This window comes from Myotis daubentonii, chromosome 3, assembly GCF_963259705.1.
Source record: "Myotis daubentonii chromosome 3, mMyoDau2.1, whole genome shotgun sequence".
NCBI lineage: Eukaryota > Metazoa > Chordata > Mammalia > Chiroptera > Vespertilionidae > Myotis > Myotis daubentonii.
Window position 1 is genome coordinate 144,117,856 of NC_081842.1, and position 21,651 is coordinate 144,139,506.

General features: G+C 42.0%; 1 long non-coding RNA gene across 3 annotated transcripts in view; it reads left to right on the forward strand.

Annotated features, from left to right (window-relative positions):
• LOC132230772 (uncharacterized) overlaps positions 1–21,651 on the forward strand; it is a 392,295-nt gene that overhangs the window by 78,448 nt on the left and 292,196 nt on the right. For all 3 annotated transcript variants that reach the window (XR_009451933.1, XR_009451931.1, XR_009451932.1), the window contains exon 3: positions 15,975–16,018. This is a non-coding gene — a long non-coding RNA (uncharacterized LOC132230772). The remainder of the gene's footprint in view (positions 1–15,974; positions 16,019–21,651) is intronic.

The following is a 21,651-nucleotide window of genomic DNA, read 5'->3' on the forward strand; positions in this document are numbered from 1 at the left end:
TCCTTTATCCACAGACTCCGAGTTTTGCAAGTCAACTAGCCTCCTCTTGTCTCCCCTTGCCCTAAGTGGCTCATAAACATATTTCCTAAATAAAGGCAATTCCCTTCCCAAGAGAGACCTGGGATTAGCTATTCTAATACTTGTTTTCCTCACAACAAATACACTTGTGCAGGATATTCTCAAATCCTAAGCCCTTTAGCTAGCTTTCTGTGTATATGTCTCTGTCTTGCAGCAGTCTGTAGTGTTTTGTTTCATAGTACAGCAGGCTTTGATGACTTTGACCATTTATGCCAAGAGGAAAGGCACAGGTACCAACCAGCCCGTGGCAAAATGGGAGCCTCTCATGTTTTCCACATGATGGCACACAGAAAGTATTTGTAAGAGTGCAGGAGTGAGTGGATAAGGTTGTATGTGGGCAAAGATGACTGGCTTAGCAGCTTCAGCTGTTCCCAGAGCTCCGGCCACTCAGGCCTCTGGCAGCCAGGACTGAGGAATCAGTATGGAAGCACACAGGTAAACATTGAAGCACACCTATAAACATCGGATAGCTACCTGTTGGGAAGCTCTGGAAGACGCTAGCCTCACTCAAGCCAAGGAAAATCAAAGCAGCAACTCATCTGTTTGGGCCAAAAGTTCCTGTTTGGGACATGTGGCACTTTAAGGAGATGTGCAGTTTTTTTTGTATAGTTAAATATATATTGCATTAAGTTGTATCACCTCCAACTATGGAACTCTAAAAATACAAAACCAAAAGCCTACCCTACAACATGAGTATTACTGTATTATATTTGATGGTTATATTTCTAAATGCACTATATTAACATATAACAATCTTTTGCATTTATTTTATATCGTTTTTTAAACATACTAGTCATTACTCCTTTTAATTAGCTGGTTAATTTAAAGGGACTTTGGAACATCTGTGGGAAAATCACCTTAACACATGGATGGTTAAATCCAAAGCTCGTTTTCAAAAGGCATGGTGTGTGATCATTATATTTTTTTTCATTCACTCATTCATTGAAGAAGTGTTGGCTTAATGCCTGGCATGTGGTAAGAAAAGAAAGGAAAAAAAGATAGTTGCTCCTTCCAGAAACTGTGGAACCTAGAGTCGAATGGAAAGACAATCCTTGAATACTTAAAGCATTGAAGTTATGGATAAAAGAGTTTATAGTTAAGTGCCAAAATAACAGATAACACCAATAAAACAGGAATTCCTCTAAAAGGGTGCTCAGGGTCAGGGAGCCTTGTTAGGGAGTAAGGTATAATTTAAGCTGGTCCTTGAAAGATAGGTAGGATTCCGAACAGTTAAAAGTGAGATAGCACTGAAACTGGGGATTCTGGCAAAGTGCTAAAAGTTTAGTGTAAGAAAAGGCTTGTTTTAAAAGAAAATATGTACCTTCCAGAAGATAAGTAAACATTAGAACTAAGAGTTTGTCTAAGTAAAATTTTGTTATTTTAATGAGAGGATGAGATAAAGAAGAAATGATCAATGATGTTGGCATAACTCTAGTGTGAAATGATCCAGCATAATTTATTCACTAAATACTGGCAAAGGATTGTGTGTTAGCTGTTCAGATGGGTGGTTATTGTTCCGATAATGAAGACTAAGTGTCTCAAAATTGTTGCTACCAAGAGAGCAAAAATGGAAATAATATGAATTTTAAGACCCTATAAATATTTTATTTGTTTATAGCCAACACCTTTTTGGAAGGGAAATACTTGGGGTACTTTTATGACTATTTATCTTGTTAGACAAGCTGCAAGTTCTGATTGATGAGAAGAGAAATAAGGTTTGTCCACTTCCCTTCTCACCCAACTCAGAGCACCTACTTAGAGGTTATTTATTTTCTTTTTCTCCTCAGAATTGCTTTAGGGCCTACAATGGAAACGACATAATACTGTGATTTTGAGTTCCTGTGGGCCAGGGGGCCTGGGCTTTCCTATTTTAAATGCTTATAAAGAAGCAGGACTAAATTCTTGTTTCTTTCTGGAATGTGCTGGTCTGAAAAAATTCTTCCGATGAATTTTGAAAATTAGTTTGTATGGGAAAATTGCCTAAGAATTATAGTGTCGAGGGGCCAGAAAGGGGAGAAGACCCCCAGCTCTTCTACTTGTGTCATAGAATAAGTAAAAAATAAAGAAGAATCTTTTTGTCAGTTGTAAAGAAATGGTACGCTGAGCAGGTTAAACTTGTTTGTGAAGGAGTGTTTGCAATGCAGTGTTCAGTCATACTATTTTTCTTCCACTACTGACCAAATTCACACTATAAATTGTTCACAGGAGAACCAGTTCTTCAACTTATAAAGCAGTTGTTTAAAACATCATCCATCCATCTTCCCTCCCTCCCTCCCTCCCTCCCTCCCTCTAAATGTTTACACCCACTTACCATGTAAGGCACGCTGGGTGTATGTGGGTGGCTCATCCTCTTCTTGTGACACTTGCCTTTCCCCCACATGCCCATATATTATACTACGATTATCTTTCCAAGCCAAAACAGCTAGATCTTCCTCCTTCTTCCAGATGGCAGTGTAGTACTTGATGGAATGGAATGGATGCATCATAACTTATTCAAGGAGTTTCTTTTTAAAAAATACAGCAGAACTGACCAGTTCTCCCAATTAAATTAGAGTCAGAGAAGGCGTTTAATATTTGATTTAGTTGATTTATTTAAAGAATTCCACAAGTCCTAGGGGGTCTCGTGTGTATGGATTAGATATGGCATGTAACATTTTTCAAATAGAAAATCTGAAGTGAACAGCACCCCAGAAGGACAAAATTCTTTTTGTCTTCACAGGTCCACACACAGTGACAAGACAAAGCATTCTGTGGGCTGCCCCACAGTCCTCTGTGGCTTGGGCAGGCCTATAGGCCGTTCTCTGTAAGGAGGAATCTGCTTTAGATGGTCCATTGCCCTTTGTCTCTGTCTTCACTCCCAGGGGGCTCTTGCTCCCTAATGGCTCTCCCTAGTCTCGGAGGGAGCACATCCCCCCCTAGGCTCTCAGAGCCAGCAGGCTTCCTGGGTATGTTTAGTGTCCTGAGGTCTGAGGAAGCCTGCCCACCGGGGCATCTTCCATTAAGACAGAGTTTGCTATTTTGTTGTGTATAGGACTGGAGCCATTCTTCTAGAAGGTTTGATAAAAGACGTGGTCCTATTTTCAGAGAATATTCGATCCTTGCTTTCTTGACCACACTGAACACCTTGATGACTTGGTCGGCCTGAACCTGATGATTTTGATTTACTTTATTTTACCTAAGTGAACCAGAAATTTCAAATTCATTTATTCGAATCTATGTAAACATCATTATGTAAAAGTGATTTGAAGATTGTTTTTTTCATGTAATAAAGAGCAATATATCTTATCTTTATTTTCAGCCCCAAAGTTGAAATGAATGAGAAGTGTTTTAACAAAATGGATTTATTGGGAAATCCAATGCAGGCCTTGCCGAGAAGGAAATGTGGTGTATGTCATCTGTTTAGGAATTTACCAGAGTCACTTTTGTGATTTGAGAAATACAGCCTTTTGGAGATATACAGAACTAATCTTACCTTTTGAATTATTTTAGTGGGAGAGGGTTTTTTTTGTTGTTTTTTTGTTTTGTTTAAAACACAGGTGAAGTCTGATACTTTTGTCTGAAATGCACTTGGCCTTATTTTGTTTGACATCATTAGACAGCACAGTGCAACCCTATACAGCACAACTCCCGTGCCTTAAAAAAATTAAAGTGGGTCAGTGAGAAGATAAAAATTTAATTTCTTTTAAATAGTGGAACTTGAGAAAACTATAAAGTGCTTACCTCAGCGGAGATATTTCCATGGATGTGTAGCTAAGTAATTTAGAAAAGATTGCTTTATTTCTAAATGTAAAGTGATATCCCCACCAAGATATACGCATGAAGGAGGATGTCGGTAGAAAACAATAAAAAATTATAAACCAGGCCCCGTAGACAATAATCAGTAAAAACAGGTTGTGGAAAGGCAAGGAGAGGGAGCTAATCTCAGTCCTGGTAGAGAGTGGAGACAATTTGAGAATTATGCGCTCTCAGAAAATCCCTGTACTGACAGCAGTTCATACTAAGGTGGCCTGCTTGAAGACATTTCTCTTAGGGTTATCATATAGCACTTATACCACCTGCCCACTGTTTCAAAAGAACTTTGCCTCACCATTTTGGTTCAGTTCACACAAGGTCCATTTATCTTCCTGAGCCATTTGCATTTCAGTGGTGATGCAACCAGTTACAGAATCAGTTAATTTGAAAGAGATGCAGCATAAGTACTGTGAGTCATGAACTGTTTTTATTACTATTTTAGATTCTCAGTACCCGTGGTCATGGTCCTGTGAGAGATTTCAGTGTTAATATAATTTTGATTTCTTCTTTTTTATTCTTTATTCCTTACTCATGAAGAGGAACTGCCTTTATTTAGTAAATTCTGATGTTTTTAAGAAATCAGTGGTTCGCTCTGTGTTAACCTGACATTATTTTCATTTCTTTCAAATTATGTTATTTACTGATTTTAAAAAAACAGATATTAATGTAGACAGAATGGAGATTTTTGTTGACCGGTTGCTTAATGCTTATATTAATGTGGACTAAACAATTTTGTTGTCTCCACACCCTCTACCATTTTGACATTTTAAAAAATATGTGTTTAGTGATTTCAGAGAGAGGAAGAGAGAAGGGAGAGAGAGATAGAAACATCAATGATGAGAGAAAATCATTGACTAGCTGCCTCCTGCACGCACGCCCTGCCCTTCCCTCCCATCCAGCCTGCATACTGGGCATGTGCCATCAGGGAATTGAACTCTGACCTCCTGGTTCATAGGTCCAAGCTCAACCACTGAGCCACACCAGCTGGGTATCTACCCTCTGACTTTTAAAGGCACCACTATGGAATTAAAATTAGTAGACCCTTCAGTACTGGCCAAACTCATGGTTTGGTGGCACTTGAGGATAATGTTGGCTTCTAGGGAACAGAAGAGGTTTGTGTAGGAATTCTGTTTTTAGAGATAGAATCAGAGTTGGGATTTAATTTCCCCCTGAAGATCTGCTTTAAAGATTTGTCTCAGGCCTCTTCTGCCCTTACCCCCAGGTCATCCCAGAATTACCACTTTTTTCCTGCTTGGGATTCACAAAGGCAGGAAGGGCAAACTTGGTCTGCTTCACAGTATAACTGTTTTCAATCTCATCTTTTACCTTCCATGTAAAATTCCCTTTTCCTCTTATCCTAACACCCGTGCATAGGCAGGACAAGGTGAGGGAACGAACGTCAAGATGAATTCAAGGGCAGCACTAAAGTCCTTCATCTGCCCTTAGCCATGAGATTTTTTTTTTTTTCTTTGCATGAAATTATAAGTTTACATTAACTACTCAGCTTTCCAACTTCAATGGAGAAGCCAGCCTTTCTTCTTCAGTGGCACGATCAGTCAATTCGGTTTGTATTATGCATCCTGTCTCAATATTTCTCTTCTCTTCGCTTCTCCTCAGCCCCAGAGATCAGTCTCTCTGCATGTGTCAAGCTTCCCTTTCTCTCCTCATATTTCACTCTCCCAGGATCTGTAAACTGTCCAAGTTCTCATAGCTCACTTAAAAATGGATCGCGTCCAGAGGGACCAGTGCTGACTTCTCATTAATCTATCGGAGTTTCACATCCACAGGCTTGCACCGCCAGGTGGGAGAGGGGAGGAAAAGAGTGAGGTCTCACGTGCAGGAAAGGGAGGCCCTGCCTCTGCTTCTGGGGCAGGATGGTTACCTTAAGGTTCGCTCTCTCCAAGGTGAATTCTGGGCTGGGTGGTATGGGGCTGCGTGGGCTTGAGTCCAGAGGAGTGAGTGGGGAGTTTGGCTAGGACCTTGGGACTCAGCTTTGTGGGTAAGGAAGAATATGTAAATTAACTGAATTCCCAGGCATTTTAGCCCTAGAGGAAGAGAATTAGGGGAATCCAAGAGTCTTGACCTTACTATGTGGCTGCGTTATAACTAGAGCCTGTTTTAACTAGCACAGCTTGAGTTTCATACTTGAAGTAAAGCTCAAATCAAAATGCTCTCCACTCTTCCCCTACTCTGGTGGGAAATTTATTAAATGTTAAAGTCTAATCTGAAAGCAAACATAGCTTTAAATAAAACTATGCCGTGTCATTTAATAGTGTTTACAACTTGAGTGACGAGTGTCTGGGCCTAATAACACAGATAGGATAAGGAATCCGCGGCCCTCCTTCCCAATCTGGACCTGTCTGGAAGCATTTATTTGTACTAAGTTTTCCAGTCTGCAAGTCTGTGTCATTGTTTAGATTCTGCCTGAATAAACAGGCAGAATGATAAACTTCCTCTTCAGGTGAGGTTTATATCTTTTGAACCAGACCATGGCCTCTAAGCAATGGCTTTCCGGTCCAGAGGCTGCATAATCAGTTTTGCAAATACCTAAAGGAGGCCCTACTATATGTGCCCAGGCCAGCCCTGTGTACTTGTAGGCATAATGACGATGGTGATTGTATACAGCCCCTTATGTGGTCATGTTGAGAAAGTGAATCTGACACACATGAAATAAGATGCTCAATTTAGGAAAACCCTAAAGTAAATATAATCAAATGTCATGATGTCAAATCCCAAGTTCAGTTCAAGCAGATATTACCCACTTAGTAATCAGCTAGAGGAAAAGTGAGTCTTGGCTTTAGTTATTGGGGAACAGTTTGATGATATAAATAGGACGTTAGGTGGTCTGCGGAGAATATGTTCAATTTTGGGTGCCAGATTTTAAGAGTAACTTAAAAAATTAGCAAAACGCTTTCTATCCATCCCTACAACCTTGGCAGGGGCTTGAGCCTGCTGTCCAAAACCTGTGTCTTATTTTCCCCAGATGCTGTACAGATACAACCATTTTCTCCTTGCACATGATATGAGTAGCAGTTAGGCAGCACCAAATTAGAGGGTTTTATTGGATGGTGAAGGGTCTCAAAACGAGTCCCGTGAGGAATAGTTGAAGGGCAGCAGCAACTGTGTTTGGAGCCAAGAAGATTAAGGGCCATTTTGTTACAGAAGAAGTTGATTTGTTACAGATCAATCTAGGGTGCAGTCCTGGACCTGTTGGGTGGATGGACCAGACCAATAGGCATACAAGACTAAGAATTCAGAATTCAAATAAGCCTTGTCTCATAATTGAAATGTCTGACAGAGCGCTCTTTTTCCGAGTGGTGAGTTCCTCATCCCTGCAAGTGTGAAGGAGAAGTGGGGTGTCTATAATGCCGGCGGTGTGGGGAGAGTGGCAGGGTTGGGCTAAGTGGGCTCCAAGGTTCTTTTCAATTTAGTCTCTCCATCACTCAGGCAAGAAAAAATACAGTGGCTTTCTAGGCAGATTAACTACAGCAGGGACAGCACATTCGGGGACCGATGTCTTTGTGTTGTGTGTGCTGAGAAATGACCAAAACATGAGGTGGATGATGAGAAATTTAAATATTCTGATAGCAATGGGAACAATCTTGCTTCCTGTCCAGGGGCAGAATATGATAGAATCAGTGTTTGAGGAAGTTTGCTTTTTTTCCTGTGCTGGACAGATACAGGAGACAGTGATAGAGGATAGATAAATAGATAATAGGTAGATAGATGATAGATAAATGATAGATAGATAGATAGATAGATAGATAGATAGATAGTAGATAGTATAGGTTCCAGGCAGTGAGATTAACTTTCCCCAGTGTTCTTACACCATACCTGTGGTGCGGTGGGGGGGATGGAAACAGAAAAAGGGGAAAAATCAGAATTTAATGGAAGGACTAATATGGAAATAGTCCTGAAGTAGGATCCTCTAAATTCACAATTACAAGTTTTGTGATTACTCTTTTAGATCAGTAGACCACTATAAAGTATTTGCATTTTGGTCTAACACTCCAGCTGACCAGTGACCCAGACAAGTCATTAAAATTCCTCATATTTGAATTTCCTAGTTGTGTCATCTCAGCAAGAGAGAATGTTTGTAAAACTTTCTGAGTCCTGGATGGAAGGTACGTGGGTATATTAGTATCATACGGTCATTATTTTTTATTGTGGTTATTGTTCTCAGTTAACAGTGATGACCTACTGTTGTATTTCCGACTTTAGGGGTATTTTTGTCTTCCAGCAGGATTCTGAAAGTGCCTTGCCTGTGAGATGTCCTTTGAAACACTGGCAGATCTTTCAAATATTTGTTTTAATCTTGATCCATCAAGGGAAAGTGAAAAAATATATAATATTCAAGATTATCACTCCCATGCCCCCCTCAATCTAATATCTAGACTATATTGAAAATACTTTGTCCTCATTTATTTACAAGAAGCTGTAATGATTCACATTGCTGCTGTCCTGGGGTACTGATGTGTTTTTTTCTGCGGAATTCTCTGAACAGGGCTTTCCTGAAAAGAATACATTAAGACTGTCAGAATGATTCTTTTCAGCAGACTAAGCTTTGCAGATGGCCTTTGTAGAGGGAAAAAAATGCATTATTCTGAAAGTCCTTCAGATCTTCAGGAAAACCGAACATATCAAATGTGCTGCTATCATTTGAACTTCCCCACAAGAAAAATCCCAGAAAATTTTATTTTCTAGACTAAGATAATTCCGAGCTCACGGCATTTTAAAACCTGGGAATAGAAATGTGTTGAAGAAAAATGAACTTTGAACATATGCATTTCCTGAAAGGAAGGCTTCTGCTGCCCTTGAAAAGCAGAAACCATAGGGCCCCTTTCTGTTTTCCATTTAGTATTTTTTGCACCTGAACATCTCCCTGCGTGAAGTGATGTGTCTGGCATAATTACCCTGGGACATAATTACTTAATGTGAGTCAGACATGGTTCGGATATTTATTGAGCTCTGGTTGGCTGTGTCCTGAGGAAGGCTGTGCTTTTTCAGGACTGCAAAAGCAACTCCGATGCCTTGGACCAAGAAGAAAGGAGGGCATTCCTCAAGAAAATTTGGTTTCATGGTTTAGGAATCTATTTCATGCTTGCACTGACAGACAGTGCCTGAGTGAGAGAGAACTCACTTGGATTTACAGGGACTTAAAAATGTGTACCCAGAGCCACAGGCCTGCTGTTACTAGGACATGTACCTCGAGTGTTTCTGGTGGTAAAATTTATAAAACCAAATGGTAATCTCTTTGGGAAGTCCTTCCAAGATGAGACTGTGTCAGTTAACTTCTGTTTGTATAGTGGGGAGCATGGGGCCACGGGTGGGCAAGCCCTCATACAGTCTTTGATGATGATGGTTGAAACGGGGTAGCGTGAGGAACAGAGGGGCTTGTTCACCCTGCTAGATGGAGGGAGAGTTCATATGGAGGAAGAAAAAGATAGATGGGCAGGTCAAGGACATATTTTGGCAGATGCTGCTGCTGTTCTTTAAGAAAAAGGAAATGGCTCCAATGATCTTCCGGAAGTGTCCTGGCCCCCTGCTGGGAAACTGGCTCCTGGCTGGAAGGTGTCTGATGTCCGCTGTGACTAACGTGCAAAGGGTGTTTTTTTTTTTTTTTTAAAATATATTTTATTGATTTTTACAGAGAGGAAGGGAGAGAGATAGAGAGCTAGAGAACTAGAAACATCGATGAGAGAGAAACATCGATCAGCTGCCTCCTGCACATCTCCTACTGGGGATGTGCCCGCAACCCAGGTACATGCCCTTGACTGGAATCGAACCTGGGACCTTTTAGTCCGCAGGCCGACGCTCTATCCACTGAGCCAAACCGGTTTCGGCGAAAAGGGTGTTTTGTGGCTGAATTCTATCTTGGCTTTGCTGTCTGCCTACCCTGCTTAGGCTTTTGTTTCGGTCCCTTTCCATCTCCTTTTTTCCATCCCTCCCTTTCCTTTTTCCTCAACTACTTCTTTCGTGCGTGTTTCTCCTCTAGGCTGTACTGTAAAGATCTCACTCTTAGCCTTCCCATAGCTGGAGACCATTTCAGGCCAGGTGGGAGTACTTCATATCAGCCTTCTCAGGTGTGCGGAAGGTGAGGCTTGCTATCTACAGAGAATCCGACTCTTTCTAATGTGCATATTGCCTTTTGCCACGCATACGATGGGGAAGCACGAAAACAGACCACCCTGTCTATAGGATGAATAGGAACTCTAGAAGTATCACAGTTCATTATTATTGTTAAAAATGTATTCATTCAAAAGCATTTTTGTTGAGAAAAATTTTCATTTTGAAAAAAGATAGAGAATAGAATCTAGTATGCAGTTGTTATATTGTTGAATCATTCTTGAATTAGCAAGAAAAATAAAGAACTTCTCTCAGAAAGTATATTGCAACTGAACTGAACTTCTACTCTGCACAAATGTACTTGTAAAAAGTTAAATTAATTTAGAATTGAAAAGCATGTATATTGCTGGTTCTAGTTTTTGCAGAAAAGAGGATTTAATAACAGGAAGGAAAGATACACAAAGTATTTCACACGCAAAAATGACTGTGATTTTAGACATTCCTATTTTAAAAATGTTCTTTTTTCCCCATTTGCTTCATAGAGCTCTGTTCCGTGAGGGCTTTTTACTTCGTATGTTGATCAAGGAGCACACTTTTGGCTAAAGTGAAGGCCTCCAACCTGATTTTTGCCTCTGTCCCCAGTGTAGTCTTTCTTAGGACATTTTTGGCTTTGTCCTACACTGTGCATGGCTGTGGGGCCCCGGTGGCCACAGATAGAAAATGTCACCCCTGGCAGCTTGCTTGCTGGCGTAGGCAGGAGGGCATCCTTCAGTTCTAGCCCATTGGTTCCCAGCAACAGGCCGTGCCCTTTGCATCTGCAGTGGCCCAGTGACTCTAGTCAATGGTGTCCCCCTTCCAATTTGGTTTTGCTTCAGGATTAAAGTGACTCGACACTCCAGCTTGCCCAGGACACCAGCATTGCACACCTGCTGTCCCAGGGTAAGTATTAGAAGCACCTCTTTCATTCTCCGGGTTTCTTCCCAAGTTACCTCTGGTTTTAGTAGAGAGAGGCCAGGCTCACACTGGGTGTAACTTTATACCCAATGCTGTTGTATCGGAGAAGAGGAACCATTGTTAATGACACCGTGTCTCCAGTCATCCGTTTCTATCTGGGAAGTGGGTCTCAGTTACTCATCGATCGATATTCATGATCACCTACTATGTGTCAGGTACAGTTGTAGGTATTGGGGATAGAGACGTGAAGAAAACAGCCACTGCCCTCAGGAAGCTTATGTTTTGGGAGGAGAGACTGGCAATGATGAAAAAAGGGATATAATTTAATGTATGGTCATCGTAATTGCTATAGAGAAATAAAGCAGAGTGTGGTGATAGAGATGCTGCCAGAAGTACTGTTTTAGACGGGATGTCAGAGGCCACTTCTGAGGAAGTGACATTTGAACCATCCTCATAGTCATCCCAGACAGATCCGTACCACAGGGCAGCCCTCCCTGAATTACCCCAGATGCCCCGGGCGTGCCCTGGAAGCTGGCCAGGACGAGGACAATGCCTGGCACAATGCTATGGCAGTTTGTTTTGTGTGTTGTCTTCAACGGCTGTGAACTTGCTTTCACATTTTATCTCCAGTCCCAACAGTCCCACACCGTCATTTTCTATGTGGTGTGCTATGCACATCACATTTCCAGTCAGTTTCAAAGTTCTAAGAGGTCTGGAGAGAGGTGGGCATTTTTGAACATGTAGCAACACTAGAGGCCATTTCCTGGCACTCGTGCGGCTCTGTAGGGAGGCATCCTGGAAGTTCTTCGCATGTCCCAAGTCTTTGGAGCTACCTGCCCTCTGAGAGGATTGCAACACCTCCTGAACCTTAGAGCGAAGGGAAATGGGTTCCTGTATCCAAAACCTTCAGACCGAAGTGTTTGCCAAGTGCTTTGCAATCTGCCTTCCCATAGTTCCCTCTTCATGTCTGTGATAGGGTTTATCATGTTGGTACAGCACATTACTGAATAAACGGTGGGGCAGATGGAGGCGACAGAATGGAGGAGAAGAATAAGTGAGTGACATGGAACTGTGAGCTCTTCACAGGGATGGTCTGTCTGTGAGCTTCCTGTGGGCACAGGGTGACTGGCACATGGTATTGGCTTTTAGTAAAAGTTGGGGCATGAATGAGCTATACAAGGTGAAGGTGAGCTGCTGTTTATTTGGAAGTTTTGAATATTTTATTTTAAAATTACATTTTAAGTTAAGAGCTCCTGTTGTTGAAGAAGCATATTATTACAAATCCTTTTGCATGGTGAATTTCCTTGATCTGGATTTCATCATGGATTTTAAAGACATGGTATTAAGAAAAATTACAGTTGATGAAGAAAGCATGAATGGTGAGGTGGCCAATATGGGGTGGGTCAGAGTTTGAATTGCTGACAGTATCTTGGATTCTGTAGCTCATTGCTGGCTGGTCTGTCCGTATGTCCATTTGTCCATCTGTCGTCCATCCATCCACCAATTCATGTTTGTCAGGTAGGAAGAGGTTCTATTACCAGCAGTGTGGTCATTCGTCTCACAGGGATGCAGTTTTCTTATCTATAGAATAATGGGTTTTGTCTAGGTTATATAAAGGGTCATGTTAATGCTAGATTTCTGAGATTCTTACAGTTTGATTGTGTGTAAGACATTGGGAAGAATACCCACATGAATGAAACCCGAGTCCTGCCTCCAGAAGGCACACAGTCTGGTAGGTGTGCTGATAACTGGAGGGCCAGCAATAATGCAGCTAGGGAGTGACCAGGAACTAGACACACTGCAGTGAACCGGGGAGGGGAATTTAGAGAAGGGGCAGATCTTTTTAGCTGCAGTGTTAAGGAAGGAAGGCTTCGGGGTTGGGGGAAGGCGGCATTTCATTTGAGTGGAGGGAAGTGACACATTAAGTTGATGAGAATCAGTTGATTATCCTCTTTGCCTCATTTAAAGTTCACAACAGTGAGATAGGCTTAATTATCTCCATTCAGCAGATGAAGAAACTGAGGCAGGGAATGTCCAAAGTCCCCAACTGTTGTTCGGCAGAGCTGTGATTCAGGAGGAGGTCTGTTAATCCCATTTCATCCTTACCTCTTGAAGGTTGAGTCGGTAAAGAGATGAAGACGTGGGGCATCTCAGGTGAATAAAAGCCCTTCCGCACTGGCGGGGCCAGGGGGAAGTGCCTGCCCCAGGGGTGTCAGGGGCCCTGGAGCACTGTGCCCCATGGTAATAGCAGGAACTGAGCCTGGGAAGGCAGCCTGGGGTTTGAAGGAGAGGCTCCCAGAGACTGGCTCCACAGGATCTGGTCTTTATTAGGCCCACGTGGAGATTTTGTGCAGAGACGGGGCATGATTAGAGGGATACATTTCAGGATGTTTATGGCTGTAAGAAGACTTTCACGGAACTCAGCGCTTAACTGTGATGCTGAGCAAACGCCTCCCCAATGTCTCCTGCGGTCTAAGCCTGGGGGAGGTCCATCCCGGCGTTTGCACTAAAGAGCACCGAGCCCTGGCTCCACCGTCCTGAGCATCAGCACTTTAGAATCCCCTGCTCAGGCCTTGGGACGTTGAGAAGGAAGTTCCTACTCCTCCTTTTCTCCACTGATCCCTTGATTTTCACCAGTTTTCTGCTATTTCAAAAGTTCTGCTCAATAAACAAATAATTCGTTCTCCTTTGGCCTTGCTAGTGAATAATATACCATAATATTTAGATTAAAGCAGGGTAGTGGCTACACTAGAAAAATACATCCCAGTTACATGATGAATTCCTCATTTTCCTTTTTATTCGTGGTATCCTGGGGTGGCCTACTGGAGAAAAAAAAATACTATTTGATTCTCGCTGGGTGGTCAGACAGGACTTGTAAAGACTCTTGTTTGTTTTGTGTCGAGGCTTCAAAGTCACGCAGGCTTCTCTACAAAAAGATGTACTAAAAAAATAGGTTTTTTTTTTTGAAGTTGCTGTGTATAAAGGGAAATTCAGAGCGACCATCTTCCTTTAGAACCGCGAGCTAATGTGATTCCTTCACCAGGCACCTTTGTCATTTCGTTGTCTGGTCATTACCGCCGGTCTTAAGGGGAAATGTGTTATAAAAGCAATCTCCACCTGGGTTGTTTTTTAAACCATTGCAGGAACATGTACTTTAACTTCTAAAACCACATTTCTGATTGTACACTAGATTTTTTAAGAGCTAAGAAATCTGAGTGGTGTGTGTGTGTGTGTGTGAGAGAGAGAGAGAGAGAGAGAGAGAGAGAGAGAGAGAGAGAGATATCCAGGATGCTCTGAGGTATGTGCTGCCCAGAAACATGTTCCAGGCCTCTGCTCAGCACATTCCAATTAGGGAGGCCCTCCTGCTGCGGTGTGGGATGCGGGAGAAAAGTTTGGGTTGGGGGTAGGGCTGGCTGAATGGAGGCTACCATTTAATGCAGGCTTCCCAGAGCGCCCTCATCTGCACCTGGGAGTCAGCTGGCGCAGTGTGCACGGTCGGTGTTTTCTGCCGTGCGAAGTGTGTCAGCCATTTTATTTACCCACGCTCATTTTCTCCATTTCATACAATTAATCGTACTTAATGGGGGAGGTTGATAGTGCTGACTTATTTGGAGCCTGGAGGGAGCAGAGCAGCTGTGTCCCGGATCAGAGGACTGATCTATCTAATAGGCTGTCTTGTCACCTGATTCACGGGATGAATGTGCGCAGCCAATTATGTGAATTCCTATATGAGAGAAAGATGACCTTGAGCCCCTGTGAGCCAGACAGTGGCTTGATGCAATGTGCTCATCCACGGAGGCTGTGCCTCTGGCTCGGCCTAACAGGAATGTGGTCTAGTGCTGGGTCTTGGCACAGATTTCTCCTTAGAGAAAGAAATGGCCTCTGTGTGAAGATGGTGAATCTTTCATGACTTGCCAAGAACTTTGGAACCAGGTGCTTAGAAAATGAGCATTTGGGGGTTTAGCCTCTACAGATTTTAAGAGAGAGCAAAACCTCTAAGCTTTATCCTTGTATGCAGACATAACCTGTTGTTATCAACTTTTTCCCCCCAAAATTCTATAGAGAGGCAAATATGAATATTTTTAATAAAAAGGTTGAACCATTATAAGCTAACTTTGCTGGGTATTCTATTGGGCAGTTATTTTATAATCAAATACAGGGTGTCCCCAAAAATGTGTACACCCTTTGAATAATTATTAATTCCAGTGGGTTAAATGTGAAAAGAAACATCAATTGAGCTATCAGCTGCTAAATGTGCGTACTTTTTTTTTTTTTGGATACCCTATACATGCTCACAAAATATCAGAATTTTTAAAAAAGATAAGCCTGGACACAGAAAACAAACTTAATCCTTGTTAAGATCTTGGAGTCAAAGTTCACCACAGCTTTAATGTGACTGTACCAGCTGTATATATAAATTGCCCTGGTGCAGTGGGCGGGGCTTATTTCTTCCTTAGCTTCCTTAGATTCCGGCTTTGATCTGTGGCTCTGCTGCAGCTAGTTCTGTGACCTTGGGCAAGTTACTGCACAGTGTCAGCCACAGTCTCTTTGTCCATAGCCTTCTGTTGCTATTGCGATGAACTTTATACAATCTGTTTTAGAGGTTACGTAAAATAAGCTACAGAAATAACTAGGCTCTGGCATATAAATTTGTGTTAGTTCCCTTTCTTTTCTTCTGATTACATCCTAGAGCCAGTGTTTTTCCAAATGTCATTCTATCTTCTTAGCTTTGGGAGTCACTATGGAGAATATCTAGAACACTTCACATCCCAGAGAATGAAGTCTAGACCCAGAAAGGGAGAATGACAAGCTTGCAGTGCCTTAGACTAAGAGTGGCAGCGCTGGTGCTGAAACCTTGCATCTCTAGATGCTTCCAGTTTTCTCCAGGTCAGAGGACGGCTCACCGTTCTGTAGTGAGTCCCTCATCTGGCTCCAGAGCCGTGAAGTTCCAGGCCAGTCTTTAATAAGCAAACAATTTTCCAAAACTGCCTGTAGGTAGACGGAGATGTGTACTGAAACCGTACTCTACTGTGTCCTTCTGTACACTCTTACAACTTTTGACTCACTTTCCTCTTCTCTCCTAGCACTCTCAGGAGCCTACAGAAGCATTGACACCCAGCATGTTCAGGTAAGAAACTTTCTGGATGGAGATTCACACGGATTCCCTTTGTGGGTACAGCCTGGTGGTTGTTCTTTCCTGGGCTTCTCCAAAGACCCTACTGGTCACCGTTCCCCCCGGTTCTTCTCTCCTTGCCTCCCTGGAGGGAGGCTGGGTTTATGACACATGTCAATTCTATCTGTCCTGTTAAATTTTTTTTTCAATGTTTATCTCTTAAAGGTAAGGCTCCTTGTTTTTTGAAGATAATACTATGTCCACATCTAAAACAATAGTTAACTATAATGCCTTCAAATCAAATACCCAGTTTGTGTTCAGTACTCCCATTTGTAGAGACAGATCTCTTAGGGATGTAATGGACAACATGATGACTATAGTTAGCACTGCTCTAAGGTATACTTGAATGTTGTGAAGAGAGTAGATCCCAAGAGTTCTCATCACAAGGAAAAGAAAAACCACATTGTTTTCCTCTTTGTCTTCCTTTTTGTACCTATATGGGATGATGGATATTAACTTACTGTGGTAATCGTTTTGCAATATACAGTATGTAAGTCAAATTATTATGTGGTACGCTTCAAGCTTATACAGTGTGTATGCTAATCACATCTCAATCAAATTTGGGGAAAAGAAAACAAATCTCCATTTGGTATTTCCAATGTTTGAAGATGCCAGCAGTTCAGTCTAGAGCAGTGGTTGGAAAACTGCGGCCCCTTGAGTGTGGCTCTTCCACAAAATACCACGTGCGGGCGCGCACGTACAATGCGATTGAAACTTTGTGGCCACACTCAAGGGACCAAAGAGCCACATGTGGCTCGAGAGCTGCAGTTTGCTGACCACTGGTCCAGAGCACTGATTGCCAAGGTGTGGTCATGAGATCAGTAGCATCTGCATTATCAGGAAACTTGTTAGAAATGCAGATAGTCGGACCCTCTCCCAGATGGACTGAATCAGAGATTCTGGGGGGTGGTTTAACAAGCCCTCCAGGTGATTCTAATGCACAGTAGGGTTAAGGAGCCACTGGCCTAAAGAAAACCAAAATGTATGCTCACTACACACCCTATTTTACACTTGTCTTTGTGTTAAACACAACCACATAATCCCGAGACACTCAAAATACTTAACACCTGGATTACTATGACATACTACGAAATATATATTTTGGTCTTTGTCCCTGGCTCCCGGCTAGAGTCCCTAAAACCCTTATAATTTCTTAGAGCAATAGGAGTACCTTTTGTTGTAATATTTGGTTATTGTCCCTAGCTCCTGACACAGCTCTGTAGTGATAAAGGTGCGAAGACCATCTTTTGTTAATTACAATAAGCCCCTTTCAACCACACCTGAGTTTATGTGAATAGGTTGACTTTTGGAAGCCCCCAAATATGAGGTCTAGTTGCCATGGGAACCAACCCTGTGATTAGAGGATTGAAACTTTTCAGCCCTGACTTCCAGGGAGGGTAGAGGAGCTGGAGTCTGAGTTAATCCTCAGTGGCCAGTGCTTTAATCAATTATGCCCACTTAATGAGCCACCATAAAAACCCTGTAAGAAGCAGTTTGGAGAGCTTCCGGGTTGAACGGGAGGTTGGTGTTCCTGGAGAGAGCGTGGAGGCTCCACACGCCTTGCCCTGGGCATCTCCTCCATTTGGCTGTTCCTGAGTTCTATCCTTTATAATAAGCCAGTAGTCTGGTAAGTAAATTGTTTTCCTGAATTCTGAGAGCTGTTCTAGTAGATTATAGAACTAGAGGGAGGGGTTGTGGAAATCCTTGATTTAGTACAGCTGGTTGGTCGGAGGTTCAGGAAGACCATCTGGACTTCCAGTTGGCATTTGTGTGTATATATATATTTTGATCCTCACCCAAGGACATGCTTAGAGAGAGAGAGAAAGAGAAAGAGAGAGAGAGAGAGAGAGAGAGAGAGAGAGAGAGGCATTGATGTGAGAGAGAAACATCGATCTGCCTTCTGCACACTCCCAGAGCAGCATGTGCCCAACCCGGAATCCAACCGGCAACCCTTCAGTGCACGGGATGATGCTCAACCAACTGAGCTAGCCAGTGGGGCTGCAGTTGGCATTTGAAGTGGGGAGCAATCCCGTAGGACTGAGCCCTTATCCAGTGGAGTCTGTACTGGCTTTGGACAGTGAGTGTCAGAATTGAATTGGAAAATTGCTTGGTGTCAAAAACCCCCACACATTTGATGTCAGAAGTGTTGAGGAGAAGAAAAGGGGAGTTTTTGCTTTTAATTACCAAGGTGGAGTCAGGCTTTCTCTGCCTGGTGGGGCCTGTCTCAAGTGTGCCTCCACCTTTAACTGCAGAGGGCCTCCCACTCAGCCTGCTCCTGAATCTGGAAGCCTGTGTGGGCTGCTGGTGGAGGTCAGGACCAGGACTTTCTGGGACAGGACAGACTGAGTGAAATGAGAGATTTAATGTACTTGCTAGAGAAACTGGTTTGTTTTTTAAAAGAGCATTCAGACACACCTCAGATATATTGTGGGTTTGGTTCCAGACCACAGCAATAAAGCAAGTATCACAATGAAACGAGTCAAAAACTTTTTGCTGGGTAGGTTCTTGCCTTCCATTTGTGGAAAAAGAAACAGCTGTGAAGTGCAATAAAGCAGAGCGCAATCAAGTGAGGCATGCCTGTGCTTCTAATGGGGTTCTCAATCCTGGCTGCACTGTGGAATCGCCTGGGTGGCTTTTTAAAAATCACTGGTCACTTGGTCTGACTCCCAGAGATTCCAGTTTCATTTGAGTTGGGTGTGTGTGGGGGTGTGTGAGGGGTAGTAGCAGGGGTGGTGAAAGGGGTGGATCCCAGCATTAGTATGGCTTACAGGCTCTCCAGGTGATTCTAACTATAGCCATGGTTCAAAACCACTAGTTAAGACTTGTGTTTGGTTTGGGATTCAGATGAGAAATAAAGGTGGACATATATTGCAAGAGTGTACCCTCTGGATCTTACCCTGCACATGAGTAAATGCTTTTAGAACTGTGCTTCCCAGGCTACTAGTGACTGGATATGGGGGAGTGTTTTTTCTGCCATTTCTTCCTTTACCTGTTTGTTGCTTGGTTTTCAGCTGGTGCAGGCATGTTGCGCAATATTGCTGACCAGCTTTAGGTAAGGAGATTTGACTACCATTTGTCTACTCCCCTGTACGTGTCTTCTGGGAATATATTTGTGCCTATAGCTTGCAAGTGACCTCCCCCCTCACCTCTGCAGTTCCCTTTATGTAAGTGGATACAGCTCCAGTAAGGGAACTTCCAGAGACTGAGGGTACATTTTGCAGTGAGAGGCATTTTAATTTTTCTAAGACTATCAATGGGACCAGAGCCTTCCTTGCAGTCCCGACTTATGGAAAGGAAAGATTGAGCTGTATTTGTTGGTTGAGTGTTGAAAAATTCCATGGAAAAAGGAAAGGGAAACAAGTTCTACCACTTGTTTTTCTTGGCAGGTTTTATCACCTCCCTTCCCCCCGCCCCCCAAGTTTCTGGCAAGTGTGATTAGAAATTGACTTGTAGGATTTGCTCACACTAGCTTCCCAAGACATCTTTTGCTTGCTTGCTGCTGACTAGCAGTAGTTAATTTGCTATCTCTCACTCGTGTTATCCAAAAATCACAGAACTCATTAGAAATAAACAGCATGAACTTGGTCCTCGCATTTGGAGGATTAGCCAGATGTAAATCTAAGTCGCACTTGGGAGGTATCGCGGGCCTCATTTAAAAATAAATAGAACTCTAGCCTTGAGTGGAAACAGATTTTTTAAAAAATGAAATATCTCACTGGAAAACAAATTTTATTTTTCCAATAAAAAAATATGGGGAGGAGGTAAGCTTTCCTGGATGCCAGTGCTTATTTTATTTCATGCCCTTTCCTTCTCCTTGCTGATGGCAGATGTGGCAGAAATAAAGACCCAATTTCATTTTCCAAAATGGGAAAAATTTAATCAATTCAGGAATTTATTCTTAATTGGCAGCAGACGTTTAAAACCTGATTGGTCACGGTTGACTATTTAATGTGCCTTTTAGGAAAATAAATATACATTGATGTATTTCCCAAACCTCTTATGGACTCATCACTGCATAGCAGGTTATTGAGGTGTTGGGCTTGAGGTTTTCTGATTCTTAAAGCTTTAAAAAAATATTTCTCACTAAGACAAATTGAAAGAGCTATTTTTCATGTGATTACAATATATGATTTATGTGATTAGAAAATTTGTTTTCTATTGATATGCAGACTCGCTGCCAGCAATACCAAATATTCATGTGCCACCTGTTTTTAATTCCTGCAAAACCTATAATTAGAATGAAATTAAAAATACCTTACCTTTGACGAATCAGAAAAGTAATTCAAATTTATTGAAACGTTGTGTGCTTATCCTTCCAGATCATACTGCATCAGATGAGGACATAAATGCCAAGGGGTTGACTCTACCAAGTAGATACATTTCATGCAGATGAATGAATTGAGTTTAAGACCTGCTAGACTTCCCATAAGCTGATCCTGGTCATCCTAGTTTCTAGCACTCCCCAACTTTAACAATTGTATATCATTCTACCTTCTATTTTCTATTTTTTTATTGTGACAATGACTATTTGTATGTAACCTGTCATAATAAAGCATCTGCTTTATCAAAACCAATACAAGACTTTCAGCTGTCTTAGCCATCTTTCTGCCCATGAAATCATTTTCTATTTTCTATTCCTGTTCAACTCTGAGATCAAATTTACAATGTATATTCCTACTAATGTCTAGGGATGAAGATAGCTGGCCCGGTAGCTTTTATTTAGTATTTCAAAATAAATAGATGGTCAGAGCTGTAGCAGACTGGCTTTTTGGGGCTCACTACAGAAAGGCTCCTTGTTTGAATCTGTGTTACTGAAGGTGTGTCATGAAGGATTTGGTAGTCACAGGAAATAATTCACTGATCTTCTTATTTCTGAAGAGCTACCCTCGCCTTGCAAGCACTTTGGTAGCAAGGTACTGTAAAATTTCAATAAGTAGGGCTGCAGGGAGAGGGAAAGAGAAAGAAAGAAAAATGAAATACCAGAAGCGAATAGTCCTATCCATATTCATGTCATGTCCATAGGGTCTGAGAAACGGATATTGAAGTGGCAGAACCAGACTGCCTCTTCGTTCCTATGAACTAATTAAATGTGTTTTCACTTAAAAAGGATAACAATGTTAAATCTTAATGGGATTAACCTAACTGAAATTTATTAGGAATTGCTTTGACAGTAAAGATTATGGATGGCTCAAATTCCATTTTGAGATGGTAGCTTTGATTCCTGTGATTTTTGCTGTTGCTGTGCTGAAAATATCCAAGCTACCAAACAAAGCTTGAATGTTGGGATTGAGAGCTGGACTATGAGTAGAGTTTTAATATTTTCCTCTTTAACTATTTTTGAGGATTTGTTTTTACCTTTTTCAGTCTAAAGTGAGGTCTCTTTAAAGCAGAAGTGAGGAACTTTTTTTCTACCAAGGGCCATTTGGATATTTATAACATAATTTGTGGGCCATACAAAATTATCAGCTTAAAAATTTAGCTATATTTGGTCAAACATTTAATTACTTTACCCATAATGCCTTGGCAGGGCCAGACCAAATGATTTCAAGGGCCTTATACGGTCTGTGGGCTGAATGTCCCCCATCTCT